The sequence below is a fragment of the Silene latifolia genome, chromosome 11 (genome assembly GCF_048544455.1).
Source record: "Silene latifolia isolate original U9 population chromosome 11, ASM4854445v1, whole genome shotgun sequence".
Lineage (NCBI taxonomy): Eukaryota > Viridiplantae > Streptophyta > Magnoliopsida > Caryophyllales > Caryophyllaceae > Silene > Silene latifolia.
In genome coordinates, this window is record NC_133536.1 from 187,125,500 (window position 1) to 187,145,256 (window position 19,757).

General features: G+C 37.0%; 1 long non-coding RNA gene across 1 annotated transcript; it reads right to left on the reverse strand.

Moving 5' to 3' along the window:
• Positions 1-16,633: 16,633 nt before the first annotated feature.
• On the reverse strand, positions 16,634-19,089 carry LOC141615238 (uncharacterized). Its single transcript, XR_012529737.1, has 3 exons — positions 18,936-19,089; positions 18,730-18,838; positions 16,634-16,980 (listed from the first exon to the last, which is right to left on the reverse strand). It is a non-coding gene; the product is annotated as an uncharacterized LOC141615238 (long non-coding RNA).
• Positions 19,090-19,757: the final 668 nt, after the last annotated feature.

Below are 19,757 nucleotides of genomic sequence, written 5' to 3' on the forward strand. Positions count from 1 at the left end.
TCTTGGCTCCGATCCTTTATGGATCGATGTAAACTTGAAAAGAATGGGTCAAATTTCTCCGATTGGGATGCCCAACTCAAATTAGCCGCCGAAGGTGACGACAAGCTTCGTTACCTTACCGAGGCCTCTCCACCCGAACCCTCCACTAGGTCCACCGCGGCCACTAGGGAAGCCTATGAGACTTACCAAAAGGAGTCCGCCGCAATGAAAAATGTCTTAATATTTGCGATGGAGGCGGACCTCCAAAGGAGAGCCTTCAAAATGGGCAATGCTAATGAGATTTACTCCAAACTTGTGACCATGTTTTCACAAACTCCGCGGATCGTTCAATATGAGGCGGCCGCGGCATTCTTTGATCTCGACTTCAAAGAGGGCCAAAAGGTTAGCCCTCATGTGCTCAAACTCATGGAGCTTGTCGAGACCTTGAAAATTCAAAAGGTTGAAATCCCCAAAGAACTCATCGTAGATAGGATTCTACACTCCTTGTCCAAAGTCAAGGCATATGTGCAATTCCGGGTGAATTTCAACATGCAAGACAAGGACGTGTCTCTTGAGGAGTTGCACAAGTTACTTGTGCAAGCCGAGAGGGACATGGGGTTAAATGTGAACCCTCCCAAAGATGTGCTTAACATAAGCACTAAGAGTAAGGGGAAGTTCAAAAAGAATGGGAGAAAGGGCAAGAAGCAAGCTCCCACATTCACCAAAGCTAAGTCTTGTGAAGCTAGCACCTCCAAAGTCAAGAAGGGTCCTCTTGATAAGTGCCATTATTATAATGGCATGGGTCATTGGAAAAGAAATTGTTCCAAATACCTTGGTGATATCAAAGCTGGAAAGATCACTCCAGTAGGTAAATGACTAACCTTCTTTTATGTTTCTAAATTCAACTATGGTATTATGATGCAAAGTTTTGATAATGTATCTCCCTTTTTATTGTAAATAGGGCCTCCACCAAGCAAAGACAAGGGAAAAGAAAAACAAGCATGAGAAACCATGGAGAAGCTAAAGATAGCTTTTATGGAGCTTTGTTTTTCATTGTGTTATTTTAAGTTATGTTTTGAATTTTTAGAACTTTAAGTTTCCGTGTTTGACATGGAAAGGTATTTTGGATAATGAGTTGTATTTTGGATGATGGTGACTTGGTTTGCAACCCGAGTCACCCGTTTTATCATTTATCCTTTTAATGTTCTAAATTTCATCTTTAAATGCTTGCGTTTTGAAACATAAGATTATTCACTTAAAGGTGATCTAATAGACAATTATAATGACGGGTTTCATTATATGTCCACATGCTTAAGGCGTGTGTATGATCACTTATAAAGTGATTTTGAGTCTATGAACTCTCCTAAAGGTATGTCAATCACCAAGTACACATATGAAAACAATAACTATTAGTCTATCTATGAGATAGTTCTCCTTATAATTCAACATCATTAATTTGTGTCTCATATGCTATCTTTGAATATTTAGTGTATTTATTCTAAAGATAGAGTGGGAGAAAAATGAGGACACAACACACAAGACAAAGACAAAGATCTATATCGTGTTTTTGTGTATATAAAGATCTACGCAAGAAAGAATGATTTGAATAAAGGTATATCTATTTGGTAATATGCCGAATAGATGAGATCTATGGTCTCAAGTTAGTTCTATATGACTAAAGAGACCAAGTGTAATAATCATAAGAGTATATTCTCAAGATAACTACACGAGGAGACCAAAAGAAGTTTTGGAATAAAATGACTAATGTAAAGTCTTAACAATTTTTTGACTAAGTTTATGAAACATTTGACCAATAGTTTCAACCTTGAGATTTACTTAAGAGCCTAAATGAATCATAGTAACATACTAGTTATGATCGAGTTGCAAGGATCGATATACCGATATCTTCAATGGCCAAAGTTTTAACCACGCAAATGTCATTGCTTAACCTCCCTATGAAATGGTTAAACCTCCTTCCAAAAGGGTATTTGCGAAGGACGTATTCTAAATATTGTTTATATTTGAAAATGACATTACTACACATCATTATGACATGAGTGTGTTGGAGATTTAAAATCTCTTTCCGTAAGGTTAAGATGAGACCACTTCAAAATAGGCATTTTGAAGGGATATGATAGTAACATATATGGTTTTATCCTAATAACTTGGCAATGCAATTTATATTTCAATTCTTGATAAATTTCGATTGAGAAGTAAAATTCGAAATGTGTAGAATTGAGTGGGAGTTAAGAAATTCTCATGTGAAGACATGGAATTTAGTGGGAGCTATCATCCTTAAATGTTTACAACTCATCACTCATTAAAGAATGACGAGCTAATACCTTCTTTTATGAAGAAGCTTTTTGAGTTTTCAATTCTGGATGAAAATGGACAATGATGAATCCAATTACATCAAGAGATGTTGGAATAGTATTAAGAGATACACATCATATCAACATTCACATAGGTTATTCATGTAGATGAAAATGGAATTACCATTAGCAGTCATGGTCGTTCATTGAACCTATGAACGGTTGATCTCATGATTATTAGTAACTAATGTTTCCGCCATTAGAATAATCATATACATGTCCAATTATGAATCATATGCATAAGAGCATGATGATTGATTGGTAAGCCATAATAGAAACGTCATGAATTCTCAAGTAGAATCCAATGAGCGATTTCAGTGATTGACGGAATGTTCTATTGTGTGTCAAGAGGTTGCACATATTGTAGAAAATACGAGCACATATGAGGATTTATGAGAATCCCAAACCTTTCAAGCCTGAAAGGAGAAATAAGAAGTTTATGGAAAGATGCTTGGTTGAATAAGAGGTTATTCAAGATAATCTTTCCTAGTTAAACTAGGACTTGTGAAAAGTACTAAGCTAATAATCTTGTCAGTTGTTACAAGATTCTACAAAACATATACCTAGTGCATTATGTGTGGATGGAATACTTGATCAGTACAAGTTGTATTATTCATCGCAAATTCGTTCGTTATGATATGATCGGTAAGAAAGTTCTTTCAAGTTAAAGAACCAAAACCAAGGTCGAAAACCTTGATGTGTACTTGGTAAGATTCATGCTATGAGAGAGAACATGAATGTGAAGGAAAATGCAAGTGTAAGAAGTTTGAACACATGGACACATGGGATGTTAAACTTCTATTGCAATCAATGAGTGTTTACACTTATGATATACATCACAAGGTTGTAATATGATATTGACTACCCGAGTGTGATGTCGACATTTGTCGTTTGATTTATTATTAACTCACTTTGTACATTGTTATATCCAAACGGGTTGTAGAGACAATTGAACCCCGTTAAAGTGAACATGGATTAACATTGTTTTTGCCCATAGTTACTTATATGAGGTGACGTCTCAAAGTGACTAGAGTGTGATGCGATTGATGGCAAGTTCAAGTGCCATAGAGTCATGTGAGATGACTAGTCGATCACATAGGCAGATTGTTGTGAACTTTTTGTCGGGCCTAATGACCGCTTATAGAGTTCTGGCAAATTTATATAGCCTGGTCGTGGCGAGAGCTACTATAGTATTCGAATGAGTCGATTCTTTTGACTAAAGACTATTCTCCTAAGATGGCACAGTTTCAGATTAACTTTGATTTGTGTTACTACGACCTTCGTAAATGGGGTCAAATGGGCATATTTTGGGTTATGATGGCTGTGGCTAGTCGAAGGGAATGAGTGCAATAGGAATTGTCCACCCCTAGTCAGGGTTATAACAATATCTCAGGGCCACTCGAGGAGTAATGAACTGGAAATGCGTGGCCACGCTCGGAAGGTATCCAGAGTGGATAAATCCGGACAATCAGTTATTCTCCAGATCGAGGAAACCACTCTCGATATGATCACTTGCAAGTACGACCTGAAAGACACCTTGCATTGAGTGGGAGATAGTAATAGGACAAGAGAATTGGTGACGCACACTTGTCGAGGACAAGTGGGAGATTGTTGGAATATGTGTCCTCCGACAATAATGCGATCACGACTGTTGATCATGATGATCACATGTTTAAATCTCATTATATAGAATACAATTGGGAAGTAATTTTGTTATCACAACTGGTCAACATATATCGGTAATGATTGGTGACTAGAGTTTGACATTACTTGTCGTGTGACGGTGGTGATCGATTGACCCCTAGGGTCATACCTAAAGGGCAACACTCTTAATTGATTATTTAATTAATCGTATAACGTTGCGAGTTAATTAAATTACTTGAAAATTGACAGACGATTTTGGAAGTAAAATTTACGTATCAAATTGAAATGTGATCAAATGAGATACGGTCTGAGTAATTAAATTGTATAATTACTCGGATGAAATAAATTGTTTAATGTAACAATTAAAATGAATGAATTATTATAAATTCAATCAGTTGAAATTTATAAATGGTAAAATATTTTGGCACAAGTAATTATGAAATTACTAAGTCGATTTTTGTATGTGACGTATTTTTATTAATACGTTGATTTTTAATATGTTAAAAATTACATAACAAATTTATGTCACATATGACATGTGACATATTGACAATTGACAAATATAATATGGATTCCATATTACCAAATGGACCGAAATAAAAGAAGAGGATTAAGCTAATTAATTGTTTAATTAGTAGCTAAACATAATGATTGTTTTGCTTTAGTAGCCATGCAAGCCTATGGTGCATTGTGAAGACAAATAAGTCCATGCATTGGCTTCCCTTTATCTCTCCTCTTACACGGTTTTGGGAAGAAAAACTCATCATTGTTTTTCTTATAATTTTACCTAATAATATACTAAGTGTTATGCATTATCATTCATTCTACTTATCATCCAAAAATAGAGTTCTAGTGAGAAGAAAAATCCTCTCTTCTTCTCTCTATAAAACCGAAACAAATAAGTGTTTTATAAAAGTTTTTGGTTCAATTTTCTACCTTGATTAATATTATACTAGTATTTGTAATATTAATTAAATTAAGAGTAGCCTTGGGTATAAAGCTTGGGGAGAGATCTTATACTTAGATCTTGTTCATCCATAAGGGAAAAGCTCAAGAACAAGAGAGAAAGGTGATCTCTCTTGTGCCCATTATAACCGAAATATTGAATGTAAGGACATGATTTCTCCTCTATTATATTATTTGTTTGCATGCATATAATCCGTTTTAATTTTATGACAAATTTTAGACATATATGAGTATGTTAAGAATGTATATGAATCTACATTTCCTTCAGTTTCTTACGAATATCATCATAAAGATCTGGCTCCACTGTCAAATCCCTTGTAGCATCTCCTTTCTGTATCATATATATCCCTAACTTCCCCACCTCATCTCTCAGCCTCATCAAAGACACAACCATGCAAAGAGAATGCACACTCTTCCTGCTCAAAGTATCTGCAACAACATTAGCTTTCCCTTCATGGTATATAATATCCATGTCATAATCCCCAATCAGCTCCATCCACCTCCTCTATCTCATGTTCAACTCCTTTTGAGTGAAGATGTACTTGAGACTCTTGTGGTCTGAAAACACCTTAAAGGTCGCCCCATAAAGGTAGTTCCTCCAAATCTTGAGAGCAAACACAACCGTACCCAACTCTAGATCATGTGTCGGATAATTCTCCTCCTAAGGCTTCAGCTGCCTAGAAGCATAGGCAATCACCTTTCCGTTCTGCATCAAGACACAACCCAAACCATTCTTTGAAGCATCTGTATACACCTCAAAGTTCTCACTCCCTTCAGGTAATGCTAAGATTGGAGCTGTGGTCAAACGCTCCTTTAATGTTTGGAACGCCGTCTCACAACTTTCATCCAAGGGATGCCTGTTCTCTTTCCGCAACAAAGCTGTCATCGGTTTAGCTATCTTGGAAAAATCCTTAACGAACCGTCGATAGTATCCAGCTAAACCCAAGAAACTCCTAATCTCAGCCACATTCTTTGGTGCTTCCCACCGAGTAACTGCATCTATCTTTGCAGGATCCACAACAACACCCTTCTTTGAAATCACATGCCCCAGAAAAGCAACTTCCTCTAACAAGAACTCACACTTGGACAACTTTGCATACAGCTGATTATCTCGCAAAGTCTGCAACACTAGCCTCAAATGTTCCTCATGTTCCTCCTTAGTCTTAGAAAAGACTAAGATATCATCAATAAAGACCACCACAAACTGATCCAAGAACTGACTGAAGACCCGGTTCATCAAATCCATAAACACTGCTGGTGCATTAGACAACCGAAACGGCATCACAACATACTCATAATGACCATACCTCGATGTAAAAGCTGTCTATGGTATATCCTCTTCCCAAATCTTCACCTGATGGTAACCCGACCTCAAATTGATCTTAGAAAAGACCGCTGCACCGTTCAACTGATCAAACAAATCATCTATCCTCGGTAAAGGATACTTGTTCTTCACTGTAAATCTGTTCAGCTCCCTGTAATCGATGCACAACCTCAAGCTCCCATCTTTCTTTTTCACAAACAAAACTGGTGCTCCCCACGGTGATACACTAGGTCTAATGTATCCCTTCTCAATCAGATCATCCAGCTGTTTCTTCAGCTCCTCCAACTCCATAAGACCCATACGGTACGGTGCCTTAGAGATTGCCTCCGTCCCCGGTTTCAACTCAACACTAAAATCTATCTTCCTTTTCGGTGGCAACCCCGATATCTCCTCTGGAAAGACATCTGAAAACTCCCCCACCACTGGTATCTGTTCAACTGTTTGACTCTCCACGCGATGATCCCTCATATGACATAAGATCAACGGACACCCTTTCCTCAGATAAGACTTTAAGGTCACTGCTGCAATCAACTTAACTTTGGGTTTGACAACAAACCCACGATAAGACACACTAATCCCCTTAGGACCTCTCAGAGAAACCCTCTTTTGATGACAATCTATCTTAGCCTTGTACTTTCCCAACCAATCCATCCTAACTATCATCTCAAAACCATCTAAAGGAAATTCTAACAAGTCTACAGGTAGGTCAACTTGCCCAACTATCATAGAAACACCTCTATACAACCGCCCACAAGACACAGACTCACCCGACGGTATAAAAATTTCTTCTTTTACAGACTCATACTCACTCAAACCCAACAGCTTAGCATGACTCGAAGATACAAGCGACTGCGATGCCCCCAAATCAAACAAAACAAAGGTAAAGACTAATTAACAATAAATGTACTGGTGATAACGTGAGCATCATCCTCTGCTGCTTTCTTCTCCATCATAAACATGTGGGAAATATCGGTATACTTCATCAAGAAATTCAGATTATAACGAAATCATAATTATGAAATTACGAGTCATAAACGAAATTGCATAAACAAAAGAATAGAGATTAGAATCAACCTTCGGTCCTAGCAATTAGGCCTAAGAATAAATATCGAGATCGATATTCTCCTAATCGTTGCACCCAAGATGCTCCGAGAAATGCCTCTTTTCTTTGCTAGAATAAGAACCCTAATTTCTAATGATTTTAGGTTTTTCTTTTGATGAGAGAATTAGGTCAAAAAGAAGTGAGTAAATGATCTCCCTCTTTTCTCTTTTTAACCGTCCAAGGGAGAGCCAAATGAGGAAGATATTTTTCTTCCTCTTTTTCTCCCTTTGACCGTGTAAAACCCACCAACCAAAATAAGGAGAAAATCTTCTTATTTTAGGTTGTTATCTTATTTGTATAAAATGTGTATAATTATCAATTGTCATTTATGTCGTCACGTATTAATAAGTCCACACACTTAATACCGGTCCGTCATCATTTATTATGACAATATCGTATAATATATACATTAACTATAAATATCGCATATTTATAATTTGCTAATTAAATTTAACCGTTTATGTTTAATTACGAATTAACATCTTAATTCGTTTAAGCTAACATTATATACAATAATTAAATATAACAGTTTATATTCAATTTACGAATTAACAATTAATTCGTCTAATTAAATAATCGTCTCATCATCACATTGACTAACTTTTTAGTCAAATACATGGACTAACCTTTTAGTCATATAAGACATCAATGTGATTATATTTTTATATAATCACATCTCTCAAACACATCCTTTAGGTGTGACTTTTAGGGACCAGTTGATCACCGCCATCAGTATGATAATAACGTCAAACTTCTAGCAAGTCAACCGTTATTAGTAAACGTTAATCAACTGATAAAATACTAAGTATACCCTGTGAACCTATAAGAGATTTATATACGTTATCACACTAACTGTGGAGGACACTAGCTCCAACAATCTCCCACTTGTCCTCACAAGTGTATGTGCGATAACCGATTCTCATATCCTTAATTTCTCCCACTCAATGTAAAACAATTTGCAAAATCCGTATTCACAAAGGTCGTATTTTACAAGTGATCAATATCAAGAGTGGTTTTCCCGACTAGAGAGTAACTTAATTGATAAACGAATAATCATTCGAGCATGGCCACGCATTTCAGTTACAACTCCTCGAGTGGCCCTGAGAAATGTCTAAACCTGATAAAGGCTGGATATTTTCTTCAACTCGAATCCTGCAGATATAAGCACAGTATGAAATGACCCAGTAAAAATCTGCTTAGCCTCCTGTTACGGTCGACCATGAGAAAGAAACCAAAGTCACCCAAAAACTTCCTTAATCTCAAGAGACGTCGATAGTCAAAAGAATCGACTCTAGGAACACAATGGACGTCCAATCCACGACCTGGCCCCAAATGTTTTTAAACATTTAGGACTCCATTACGTTGTCACAATGTCCTACGAGGTATCATTATAACTCGCATCTGTGATTGATCAGCCAACCGTTTGACTTATGGCTCATGGCTCGTTGAACCCACCATCAATCAACTTCACAATATAATAGCCAGAGTTATCAGCTCATGTAGGCGATTACGGACCAAAACAAATATAATGTAATTCAGTTCACTTTGTGGCGTTCAATATTGTCGTACAATCCACATGAAAAACAAAATATGAAATAATACGATGAAGTTATAAATAACATATGGAAAAAGAATGTATCGAATCCATAAGCAACTAGTACAACTCAGGAACACGTTTAATTCCCATGGAAATAACGTGCCCTTCATGCTTATCATATTTCAATGGTTTAGTGAGAGGCTCCGCGATGTTGTCATCCGAAGCAATCTTGTCAATCACTATGTCCTCCTGCTCCACGTAATCACGGATCAGGTGAGCCTTCCGATGTACATGTCTAGACTTGTTGCTAAACTTAGGCTCCTTGGCCTGGAAGATGGCACCTCTATTGTCACAATAGATGGTGATTGGGTCATTCGAATTAGGAAATATGGTTAGTCCTTGTAAGAATTGACGCATCCATATAGCTTCCTTTGCTGCTTCTGAAGCGGCATAGTGCTCGGATTCAGTAGTAGAATCTGCTACAACTTCCTGTTTGGAACTTTTCCAGCTGACCGCAGCACCATTAAGAGTAAAAACGAACCCAGACTGAGATTTTGAATCATCTCGATCCGTTTGGAAGCTAGAATCTGCGTAAACGACTGCACAAAGCTTAGTATCTCCTCCATAAGTCAATGCCCAATCCTTAGTTCTCTGTAGGTACTTAAGGATGTTTTTAACAGCCATCCAGAGTGTTTCACCTGGATTGCCTTGGTACCGACTCGTCATACTCAATGCATATGCCACGTCTGGACGTGTGCATATCATGGCATACATGATTGATCCTATGGCTGATGCATAAGGAACACGACTCATGCGTTCAACCCCTTCTGGTGTCTTGGGTGACCGAGACTTGCTCAAATGCATCCCAGAAGTCATTGGAAGGTTCCCCTTCTTGGAGTTGGTCATGCTGAACCTTTCAAGAATTTTATCTAAATAAGACTCCTGACTCAGTGATAACATCCGTCGTGATCTATCTCGATAGATACGGATTCCCAATATGCGTTGTGCCTCACCCGGATCTTTTATCTGGAAATGGTTCTTCAACCATCCTTTTACCGAAGATAAGAGAGGAATGTCATTCCCAATCAAGAGTATGTCATCGACATACAATATCAAGAAAACAATCTTGCTCCCACTTGACTTGATATATAAGCATGGTTCGTCGACCGATCGAGTGAAACCATACTCTTTTATCACCTGGTCGAAACGATGATTCCAACTTCGAGAAGCTTGCTTAAGTCCATAAATGGAACGTTTAAGCTTGCACAATTTCTTAGGATTTTCAGGATCTATGAAACCTTCGGGTTGTACCATGTACAATTCCTCCTCAAAATAACCGTTTAAGAAGGCGGTTTTCATATCCATCTGCCAAATATCATAGTCATGAAAAGCGGCAATCGCTAAGATTATCCGAATGGAACGCAGCACAACTACGGGTGCAAAAATTTCATCATAATGCAATATGTGCACTTGAGTGAAACCTTTTGCCACTAGTCGTGCTTTATAGGTATCTGGTTGCCCGTCTACAGAATGCTTTATTTTGTAAAGCCATTTGCACTGAAGAGGTCGTACCTTGTTTGGTAAACCAACAAGATCTCATACGTCATTCTCATACAGGGAGTCCATCTCGGATTGCATGGCTTCAAGCCATAGCTTAGAGTCGGAACAGGTCATGACACCTTTATAGGTAGCGGGTTCATTACTCTCTAGGAGCAAAACTTCATTTTCTTCGACCATACCAATGTATCTGTCTGGAGGATTAGAGACTCTACTCGACCTCCTAGGTTCCTGAGGAATATTAACCGTATCATTAGTTGAAGGAACATCTTCCTCCATCTGTTCCTCGGTTGTTGGTTCTTGAATCTCCGACAGCGCGAAGGTTCTATTACTTGACTTGTTCTCGAGAAATTCTTTCTCTAAGAACTTTGCACTAGTCGCAACAAAAACTCGATGTTCGGTAGGCGAATAGAAGTAATGACCAAACATTCCTTTTGGATAACCAGTAAAGTATGTCTTGACCGATCGCGGGCCGAGCTTATCCTCGTGTCTCCACTTGACATAAGCCTCGCAGCCCCAAACCCGAATAAAGGACAAGTTAGGGACCGTTCCCTTCCACATTTCATACGGAGTCTTGTCGACAGCTTTAGACGGACTTCGGTTAAGTATAAGAGCAGCTGACAAAAGAGCAAAACCCCATAATGAATCAGGTACTACCGTGTGACTCATCATGGATCGAACCATAGCAAGTAGTGTTCGATTTCTCCGTTCGGACACACCATTTAATTGAGGTGTTCCAGGTGGAGTTAACTGTAAAACTATTCCACGGTCTTTAAGGTGTTGATCAAACTCATTTGAAAGATATTCGCCACCACGATCTTAACGTAGTGCTTTAACCTTTCTTCCCAGTTGGTTCTCAACCTTATTCTGGTATTCCTTTAATTTTTCAAAAGACTCACTTTTATGCTTCATTAAGTAGACATATCCGTATCTACTCAAATCATCCGTGAAAGTGATAAAATATCTATAGCTGTCTCTTGCGGTGATTGACATAGGTCCACATACATTAGTATGTATGAGTCCTAATAGGTCATTAGCGCGGATTCCAACACCTTTGAAGGAAATTCGAGTCATTTTGCCGATAAGACATGATTCACACGTGCCAAATGATGAGAAATCAAAAGTGGGGATAAGTCCCATTCTCAATGAGTTTCTTTACACGTTTTTCATTTATGTGTCCCATTCGACAATGCCATAGATAAGTTTGATCTTTGTCACCAACCTCTAATTTCTTATTATTCACATGTAATATCTCTGTGGTTTGATCTAAGATATAAATTCCATTCATGGAAACTGCTTTGCCATAAACCATTACATTAAAAGAGAAAATACAGCTATTGTCGTTTATTGAAAATGAAAAACCGTCTTTATCAAGTACGGAAACAGAAATAATATTCTTAGATAAACTTGGCACATAGTAACAGTTATATAAATATAACTCAAAACCACTCGGGAGCTGGATTACGTATGTTCTCTTTGAGACTGCAGCAACTCTTGCTCCATTCCTGCAGGTCCACATCACCCTTTGCGAGGGGTGTGATGTTTTTTAAGCCCTGCAAATGATTACACAGATGAGAACCACAACCAGTATCAAGTACCCAAGTTCCGAAACTTGCATGTTTAATCTCAATCATATGAATATAAGATGACATACCAACAGGAGTGACGCAGCCTGCTTTTATGTCCTCACGGTATACGGGACAGTTCCTCCTCCAATGCCCAGTCTTGTGACAATGGTGGCACTCAACGTTACCGTCCTTGCTCTTTGCCTTGCCTTGTGAGCCACTAGTCTCACCAGGCCCACTCTTACCGTTTCCTGACTTCTTAAACTTTGGCTTTCCTACAGTTAGGTCGTCGTGAGCTTTGCCCTTACCCTTATTCTTGTTGGAAATCATGAGAACATCTTACTTCATGCTCCCACTCAATTTCATACCCTTTTCGGTCTGTACTAGAAGTGAGTGTAGCTCATGAGGACTTTTCTTCATGTCATTCATGTAGTAATTTGCCCTGAAGAGGGCAAACCATCATGAAGTGAATGAAGCATACGGTCAACGACTATGCTCTCACTGATTTTGCAATCAAGTGCCTCCAGTTTCTCGACATTCTCAATCATGCTAAGAATGTGTGGGCTAACCGGTTGGCCCTTCTGGAGTTTCGCATCAAAGAAGCGACATGTATGCTCATAAGTAACGATTCTCGGTGCTTTTGAGAACTCATTAGTGAGCGTGGTGAAAATCTTGTTTGCACCTTGGGCAATGAAGCGTCTTTGCAAATTGGTTTCCATTGCAAAAATGAGTACGTTCTTTATCGCACCCGCTTCCATGACGAAGTCACTATAAGCAAGTGACTCGTTAGCTCTTGCATTGGGGCCTGGGTTTGGCGGTATTGGCTCAGTTAAGTACTTAAGCTTACCGTCGGAATGGCGATTCCGTAATGATGCCTCCCAGTCCGCAAAGTTGGACCCGTCATTCTTCAGACGTGTGGACTGATTCATGTGGTCCATGAAAGTTTTGAGCCAGGACTCGCGTGCAAGTGTGTCACTTGGCATAGGGATTTCGTTATTTCCAGACATTTGTTGTAAGCAGTATTATCAATATAAAACGAATTCTACACTGCGAAAAGAATAATAAAAACATAATAAGCATACTCATCGTTATGATTTAAGTCTAATGCAAAACTGTTATAAGCGAAGACTCAAGCATTTATACAGTTGACCTCCCTCAAGAATTAAATAAATGATCCCAAGACTCAATTATCTGTAAATTGATAAGCCAACCTCTTGGCTAATTCTACTGTTAGAATTCTTGGTTGATAAATTTCTGTAAATTCTATCTACAGTCCATCATAATCACGAGAAACTCTTCGGATTATAATTTTGAGGTAAAATAAGTCAACACAAACTACTTACCCAACGTAGAAGGGGTCACATGGAGAGTAAGGTCCTATATGCCTACCGACGAAGAAGGGATTCATAGTTGTTTGCCCTTATAAAGACTAGTCTCAATTTTAGTTTTAGAGGAAGATCCCATCAACTTCATTTTAATTCATTTTAAGTGAACTAATATCTAGCATGCGAGAATGAATAAATTAAGATGATGGCTTAAAATAGTATGACATCTTTATGTCCATGATAACTAACATTCAATCTATATGAGTCAATTTTCATGCAGATTAGTAGGTGGTTTGGTTTAGGCGGAATATGATGCACTAACTATCATGCGAAGAAAAGTAATAAGAATGGAAAAACGTAAAACAAAAATAAAGTCCTAGTGTGACCTATCTACCAAAATGAACATAAATACAACTTTGGAATCCTTCCTAGGACCCGAGAAGCTTGTCTTGATGTTCCATCTTGGTCCATGTAGCGGGAGTGAGCAATCCAATCTCCATCTTTAGTCTTCTCTAAATTACAATAAAGTTTACAAAATAAACCTATTTACATTCTAATTTCCAAAAACATAATACTAAAGAAAACCAAAGGAGATTCGAGATCTCAAAATTACATCAAGACTATGTTTCCATCATTACGAAAACATAATCAACTAAGGCCACACTAGGTAATATAAATTACAACCGATTGCAAAAATACGTAAATAAACCATTCAACAATTCATACAACTAAATAAAAATGCATCAACAATAAATTAATCATTCAAGACATAGTTCCTTAATTATGTAGAGTAATTTATCCAAACCACCTATTTTAAAATGATCAAAATTATGTGACAATTCCTCAATTACTCACAATAATTCCAATCTTTAAAACATATTAACTTGTAATATGAATTAATCTAACATTATTTTAAACCACTTTAAAATAATTGGGTATCTTTAATTTGTGAACTTTTTCACAACAAAATAATCATACATTATAGATCTAATGTATAATAATTATTGGCCAAAACAAAAAAAAAAAAAAAAAAAAAAACAGGTTTTTTTTTTATTTAACAGCTCTCGGCATTAAAAAAACTGAAAAAAAAACAGGTTTTTTTTTCTCTCTCGGCATTTGCCCTAAAATCGAAAAACAGTTTTTTTTTCTTTTTATGGCTTGCGGCATTTTGCCCAAAAACGAAAAAAAAAACAGTTTTTTTTTTCGAAAACAACCCTTTTAATAAGAACAAATTTGTTTAATGTTGCTACTAGAACAAGATTGGCATAATCATCAACATTTAATTTAAACATAGATCCAAACTAGATGATTCAATTTAACCTCTTAAAATGAATATCTAAATTATGATTAAATCGATTATGCGAATATTTGATTCATCACAATTGATTTGAACATTATTAAATTAATGAATCATGATTCTAAACAATAATTTAAAAACATGTATGCCAAAACTATATAGCAAAAACAAATGAATATCATCAATCAAAAACAATTTCCATTTACATTTCAATTTAATTCTTATTAAATCAAAACATCTACAAATTTATCATATCATCTTAACATATTAAAATATCAATATCAATAAATCAAAATGGAAATAAGGAATAAAAAAAAAAAAAACTCTCGGCAAAAATGGTGCGGCCGAAAAAAAAAAAATCAATTTTTTTTTTGTTTCAATCCATTTATGAATATCATATAAAATAATTTCGTGGCCTATGCTCCGATACCACTTGTGGGAAATATCGGTATACTTCATCAAGAAATTCGAATTATAACGAAATTATAATTATGAATTACGAGTCATAAACGAAATTGCATAAACAAAAGAGTAGAGATTAGAATCAACCTTCGGTCCAAGCAATTAGGCCTAAGAACAAATATCGAGATCGATATTCTCCTAATCGTTGCACCCAAGATGCTCCGAGAAATGCCTCTTTTCTTTGCTAGAATAAGAACCCTAATTTCTAATGATTTTAGGTTTTTCTTTTGATGAGAGAATTAGGTCAAAAAGAAGTGAGTAAATGATCTCCCTCTTTTCTCTTTTTAACCGTCCAAGGGAGAGCCAAATGAGGAAGATATTTTTCTTCCTCTTTTTCTCCCTTTGACCGTGTAAAACCCACCAACCAAAATAAGGAGAAAATCCTCTTATTTTAGGTTGTTATCTTATTTGTATAAAATGTGTATAATTATCAATTGTCATTTATGTCGTCACGTATTAATAAGTCCACACACTAAATACCGGTCCGTCGTCATTTATTATGACAATATCGTATAATATATACATTAACTATAAATATCGCATATTTATAATTTGCTAATTAAATATAACCGTTTATGTTTAATTACGAATTAACATCTTAATTCCTTTAAGCTAACATTATATACAATAATTAAATATAACAGTTTATATTCAATTTACGAATTAACAATTAATTCGTCTAATTAAATAATCGTCTCATCATCACATTGACTAACGTTTTAGTCAAATACATGGACTAACCTTTTAGTCATATAAGGCATCAATGTGATTATATTTTCATATAATCACATCTCTCAAACACATCCTTTAGGTGTGACTTTTAGGGACCAGTTGATCACCGCCATCAGTATGATAATAACGTCAAATTCTAGCAAGCCAACCGTTATTAGTAAACGTTAATCAACTGATAAAATACTAAGTATACCCTGTGAACTTATAAGAGATTTATATACGTTATCACACTAACTGTGGAGGACACTAGCTCCAACAAAACAGCTTACCACTGGTTTTCTGCCCACCTCCCTGGACAGTACTAGCTAAAGTAGTCGGCTTAGCTGCCGACCCCTGGTTGTTGTTCGTCACTGGTTTCTGATATGAATTACCGCCATTGCGGTTAGCCCCACCATTGTTGTTACTGTGACCACCCCGGTTATTCCACGATCCAGCTGGCCTGTTACTAGCATAACTCTGCGAAGGACCCTGAGAAAAACTTCTCTGTGACGGTCTCTGGAAACTCCCACCCGCAGCACTGGTGCACTCATGCCTCTTCTGGCCCATACCGCCACAATTAAAACAAGCTATCCCCTAATTACTGTTACTACCACCACGGCCACGCCCGTAAGAAGCTCCAGTACTAAACCCTGAACCTGAAGAGTATGCCCTCACCTAGTTATGACCACCCCTCGTGTAACTGGAGTGACCACCACCCTCACTCTCAGCCTTTCCCTTTTCAGAAACTCTGTGACACCCTAAAAATTAGCGTTATCTAATTACTTAAATGCGTAAATTCTACGGAAAAACTGGTAGGATATGTTTGTAAATGGTTCAACTATCCAAAAACCTGCAATTTCAAAAAATTTTCTAACTAAACCATTCACAACCAATCCAACTCAAGAAGTCCAACATTCCCAGAAGCGGGTGCCAAAACCCTGCAAAAGCTGATGAACTACTTTGCCATAGCTAAATAGAAAGTAGAATGATACAAACCCAAAATAGAAAAGGGAGACATATGTCCCTTCAAATAATATACAAACCAAAGGATAAAAGGGTTACTAATAGAATAGCCAAAACTAGGTCCAAGGTTCCTTGCTCACTAGCTCGTCTGTGACCCCTAACAAAGCATCAACAACCTGTCAATCGCATTTTATACAAACACGAAAGCCACAATTCAGTGGGGAGTAACTTCGAGTCCCCCCAGCCACGAATCGTCAAAATTAATGTAACATGTAGTAAAACATGTAAACAAGATGATAAATAATTCAATTATCAATTATTCTAACATATGAGTCCTAAACTGACCAACTAAACTAACATGTGAAACATTTAACAAATTGTAATCCAAACTCTATCAACCATAGCCGGCTTGCATCTCACCTTCTATGATTCATAGAATCATCAAACAAGAAAGGGCAATATATCAAAGACAGACATAAGTTCTTAGTACGGTCAATAGTCACTTTGTAACTCGAGTCTATACCACGAGGTAGGGAAGGTAATCGAACCGGTATCTTGGCTCAGCGGTTACTATTAAGAAAACATGGCCAAGAGACAACACAACCCTAGCCTAAAATCACAGAGACCTAGACATGCGGATACACACCACCGCACCCAAGACCCACAACTTTTTTTTAAAACAAAGTGAAGTGATTACCCTAAGGACACCACCGAAGGGTTGGTTAGTACTTAAGCTGACCACTTACTATCAAAATAAGTAACTGAGGTCATGCCCCAACTTGGATAAACATCCACTAGTCAGGAACACAAAGGCTATCAAGCAGTGAACATATACTCGTCAGAGACTATAAAGACCTATCTATGATGAAGGCCGAAATACTCACCTAGGATCTAGTCCCAGCTAGTCCCAGCTTGAATACTTTAGCCCACACCACACACGACTCACCACACAAGTCAATTAAGACACCCACTTAACCATAAGAGGGCAAAAATTCCCACTTACCAACATGAATTCTAACATTCTATCATGTGAAAGCCTATATAATATTGTCTATTCAGCAGATAAACCAACAGTTCCTCAATAAGTATTCAATACTAATTTCCAATCCTAGCAATTATAACAATATTTAAGGCTTTAGGGGAAACTAGGGCCATTACTACAAAATAAGAAGCTATTAAATTCAATAAGCTATACATGTGAACTAAAGCTTGATAAATGGCCTAAAACAAGAAAAAGGCCGATTATCCAAATCATTCAACCGAATTTTTACCCGCAACCCCAGCCCTGCGACAGGTACGGGTCAAATTGCAAAATGACCAATCACTCAATTAATCGACATCGCATCGATCAAAGGGACTAAGGCTCGATTTTTCGGACAATCAACAAAACATTACAATTATCGCTATAAAATTCATTTTGAGCCTATGAATTACAATTTCATTTTGTAAACTATCCTAACATGTGATAACTATTAATATAAGCACAATTTTACCATTAACATATTTTTTTTTACTAGAATGATTCAATTCAAATTACTACCCATTTGTTACTTATACTAATCATAACATTAATCAACCTAAAATGATGAACAAAGCTTGGAAAACCGCGAAACAAGCAACGGACCGACCCGGGCCAGCCGTGGGCTAGCCGTGGGCCTGCCACGGCCTGCCGGCCTGCTGCCCGTCACCCTATTCCTCTTTTTTTTCCGTTTTTTCTTCATTTTAACTCGTTTTAACATCATCTAATCATTAATTAATCGTTCCATTACTAATATCCTAACTTAAACTAACCAAAAGACATAAATTAAGCATGCATGCAACCATATTTTAACATGTGAAAATTATTACTTAAACCAAAAATCACAAAACATCCAAAACAACAAAGATTGTGACGATAATCCGTCGAGTAACTCGAAATATGTTACCTTAAGCTAGAAAATAAGCAATTAGCACCTCAAAACCCAAACCCTAACAACAACTATCCGCTATCTTCAATAATATACGAGTCCCCAAACTCGTCTTCCAATCCTTCACCTAAATAAACAATTAAAACGCAATAATAAGCATATAAAACGAAATTTCCGAAAATTGGTCTTAAAACAACTTCAAGAAAACTGAAATTAAATTATACCAAGTTGTAGATCTCGGCGAGGGGATTCCGGAAAGGTAAATTATGCGAAAAACCGATAAGAAACGAAGAAATTAGGGCGATTTTAGCTTGAAATTATGAGAAATGGTGTTTTGTTCTTATGGAGAGATGAAGATAGGAAAAATCAGAAAAAAAGAGTAAAGGGGAAGGGCTGGTGCGCGTGAAAGGAAGAAAGGAAAGGAGGAAAGGAGGTGCGGGATTTTTAGTCGGGATTTTTACGAGTCGGTTTTGACTCGTTTCAATAATAATTAAATCCGTAAGTCAAACGTAAATTCCGTCAAGACCAAAGTTTTTAAACACGAGATTACAAGAAAATTGAGTATTCATACGACCCATTTCCAATTTCGTTTACCCAACGTTCAAAAGAATTGTCATTTTCCCCCCGATACGCCCTTATTTCGAAATAAAAAGTTTTACACGGTTTAAACTATTTTTAAACATTTCAAAACTATCAAAATAAATACTTTTCTTCAAAATATAATAAAATTATATTTCTTTGAATTATGTTTACTTTAGTTACCTTAAATATCAAATTTTATTTGATTAATAAATTATTTCCGAAATATATTAACGGTCCGAAATTTACGGGGCGTTACAAACTCTCTCTTTGGTCATCTCTACCATCCTCTCAGCCCTCCCAGCTCGCTCATATACCTCCTTAACATCCGTAAGGACCCCTACCGGTAACTTCTCCATAATCTTGGGTGTGAACCCCTTCTCAAACCTCAACACCAAATTCTTTTGGTTCAGCCCCATGTCTTCAGCATACCTCGATTTCTCATTAAACTTATGGTAAATACTCAG